Source organism: Schistosoma mansoni (assembly GCF_000237925.1).
Source record: "Schistosoma mansoni, WGS project CABG00000000 data, chromosome 1 unplaced supercontig 0034, strain Puerto Rico, whole genome shotgun sequence".
In the NCBI taxonomy this organism is placed as follows: Eukaryota; Metazoa; Platyhelminthes; class Trematoda; order Strigeidida; family Schistosomatidae; genus Schistosoma; species Schistosoma mansoni.
In genome coordinates this window covers 2,113,942-2,117,638 of record NW_017385988.1, presented here as the reverse complement: position 1 = coordinate 2,117,638, position 3,697 = coordinate 2,113,942, and positions in this window count along the sequence as shown.

The window sequence follows — 3,697 nt, the reverse complement described above, 5'->3', positions numbered from 1 at the left end:
ATATTATATATTAGGGATCACTTCCGCATTAACTCGATCATATCGGAGGCGCATGTAAGTGGTACGTGTGAGGTAGTATGTTGTACAATTAGGTCTAGAAACGGGTTAGTGACGATAGGAGGAATATATCGTAGTCCGTGTTGTCTCGCTGACGACTTTATCCTAAAACACGTCTGTTCTTGGAGTAAAGCAGAATGTTGTCTCATCGTTGGAGACTTCAATGCACCCCATATAAACTGGATAGAGCTCACAGCTCCAGGTGGGGGTTTCGATAGCGTCCTTCTGTCATCAATTATTCAATGTGTACTTGTACAATGTATCGTTAAGCCGACGCATATAGACTTGGAACATAATCCGTCATTGATAGACCTTGTCCACACACACCACTGTGAAGATATCGTCGACATTCAGCACCTTCCCCTACTGGTGACTAGTGACCATGTCGTACTTTCCTTTAAGTTCCGGATACATGGTATATAATTTGCATCTGCTCCACCCCGTCCTAATATCTGGAGAGCTAATATTCCGGCAATAAGGGACTATGCTATCTCAATTGACTGGTCGGTCGATGCTGATGGATCGATTGATGATGCATGGAATAGGTTCAAGTCTACGTTCGAATCCGTAACTCAACCGTTTATCCCATGGTCAGCACGTAAGCTATCATATTGCCCCCCATGGATTAATAAGGAAACCCGGAAGCTGTTGAAGCGTAGGAAACACTTCTAGGGCTTATTCTTGTCAACAGGTCAGGCATCATTTAAGTGAGAATATAAAAAAATCCGGAATATATGTAAAAAGACCATAGCTAAATCCCGCACGGCTTACGAACGACAGTTGGCATACGATAGCCGTACCTGTCCGAAGCGACTGTTTTCGTATGTTAAAAGGCGGACGAAACGTAGTGATGGTATCCCCTCGTTACTGTTAAGCGAAAATTCAGCTTTATTGGCTGAATCTGATCTAGCGAAAGCGGAGACATTTGCTAACTATTTCAGTGAAGTCTACTCTACGTGTAGTGTTACAACTACTTGTCCCGTTGACAATGAGATACCAGCCATAGGACCTTTGCACGTGACAGAGGATATTGTTCTTCCTTTGATAACTAACCTAAAACCTTGTAAGATACCGGGCCCCGATGGGTTACACCCACGTTTGCTGTCGTCGCTTGCGGACATTATCTCAAGACCGCTCACGATGCTCTTCAACATGTCCCTTTCACAGGCTCAACTACCTAGAGACTGGAAAGACGCCATAGTTAGTCCTATATTTAAGGATGGTCAGAGACGGATCGTATCTAACTACCGGCCTGTTAGCCTGACCAGTATAGTAGTTAAGTTACTTGAAAAATTAATTCGGGCTAAGCTACTGAGCCACATAGATTCGTACAATCTGTTAACTCCCGAGCAACATGGGTTTCGTAACAAGCATTCATGCTTGACTAACTTACTCATTGCGAGAGAGGATTGGACAGCTGCCCTAGACAACGGCCAGTCCGTCGACGTGATATTCATAGATTTTAGCAAAGCGTTTGATAAGGTTTCACACTTAGGTCTTATGCAAAAGCTCTCGAGCTTTGGAATAACAGGTGCTATACAGGAATGGATAGGAAGCTTCTTATGTGACCGCAGACAGAGAGTGAGTGTCAATGGAACTCTATCCGAATGGAAACCGGTCAAAAGTGGCGTACCCCAAGGCACCATCTTAGGCCCTTTACTTTTCCTTCTGTATATTAATGAACTACCTTTATTACTTAAGTCGTCGACGTTATTGATTGCGGATGATGTTAAAATCTGGAGAACAGTAAAAAATGAGACTGATCGTTGTTATCTGCAAGCAGATTTAGACGAATTAGTTAGGTGGGCTCATGATTGGGGCCTGGAAGTTAATTCCAGGAAGAGCGTGTTCATGCACATCGGGCACGATATTAGTTACCATTATACCATTAATGGTACATCTCTGCCACGCGTTCATGAGCACAAAGACTTAGGAGTAATTATAAGTCACAACTTAAAAACTACTACGCACTGCAATGCGGTTGCTTCCAAAGGCTATCGTGCGCTATGGTCGCTTTGCAGAGCATTTAAATGCTTTGACGAGGATATGTTTCGAATTTTATATCCCACCTATGTAAGGCCGCACTTAGAATACTGTATCCAAGCAGCTAGCCCTTGTCTGATAAAGGATACTAAATCGCTTGAGCGTGTCCAACGTGTAGGGACAAAATTAGTAAGGGGTCTTTCTAAACTCCCTTACGATGAGCGTTTAAAACGTCTAAATCTTTTCCCCTTATCTTATCGTAGGACACGAGGTGACCTTATACTGGCATTTCGTATCTTTAATTATGATCTGGGTGTTAATATGTCTTATCTTTTTGCTCCCTCCAGCACTAATAATCTCCGGGGTCATAGCAAGAAGATTCTGAAACCGCGATCTAATAAACTAAAGGTGGGGTCCCGTTTTTCTCATCGAGTGGTCAATGACTGGAACGCTTTACCAGAACAAATGGTATCAGCACCATCAGTGAACATTTTCAAAAAGAAGCTGGACCTTCACTGGAAGGAAATCTGTCAGGATTAACACAGGTTCATCAACCTACTATCCTTATTACTGAAGACTGATTTGTGTAACGGTAATAAAAATCATTACATGCAACATTAATAATGTGATTTTGTATTTCTCACTGCAGGGCAACAAAGAGTGAATGCACTGGAAGAAGAAGAACAAGCCCTATGCGGTCTGAACCTGCAGAATAACGAGTAAAACTATTTTGTAATAACTTTCCCCTTTTGTACTAAAAACCGCGTTTTTCAATTTTCAAATATATCTGTTGCACCAGCACACCGTGTTCTCACTTCAGAAGCACTTGTCTGTCCTGAATGTTGTGTTGCTGTTTCAGGTCGCTCCTGATCCCAAGTAAACGTCGAAATACAACGTGCTACATTTGTTAAGGGCCGGTTGGTTGTCCTCTGGGTTGCACGAATATCAGGTTTTCTCGTATTTGAGTCGTTTTTGGCTGTAGTAAATTCGCGAAATCAATGCTAAAAGCGTTTATTTGGCTTCCTCTGTTTTGTAATGTACAATTTGGTTCTTTTGTCGCTTCGTAACTTGACCTGCGATAACATTTACCCTGCTGAACCTCACTCTCCTTGTTTAAAATTTATAGGGGTCCCCAATACTGCGTATCGAGTATAAATTAACTGTAAGAGATACTCTGAATTTGTGTGAATCGTTGTTCTCTGCAAGAATTAAGACAACATGACGAGTAACCCGTAAGTCCTAAATGTTTGTAGTCCTTTCTTCAGTTACTGAAGGATTACCGCGTGAAACGGCTGTTTTTTTAATAATTAACGAGTGATGTTTCTAGGGACTCATGTTCCAGAGACATTTCGGTCGACTTAAGCGAGCCATTTCAACGCATTATACTGAGCAGGCGTTTTGGAAGCTGGATTGAATTCGAAAGTGTGTTTAAGGAGTTCCAAAAAGTATGAATGCATAATTCTATCCCTTTTCAGACTACCCATACGCACTACATTCACGGCGAAAGTAAAGTGCTGAAGGACGTGCGATTTAAGTACAGTTTTGTGGTATTTCATTGCACATTTGGTCATCGGCGTAAAACAAAAGGTCTATCAGTGAATAAAAAACCGTGAGAAATTTAACTAACGTGTGACGTTTAAGGTCAAAGTTTCGAAAC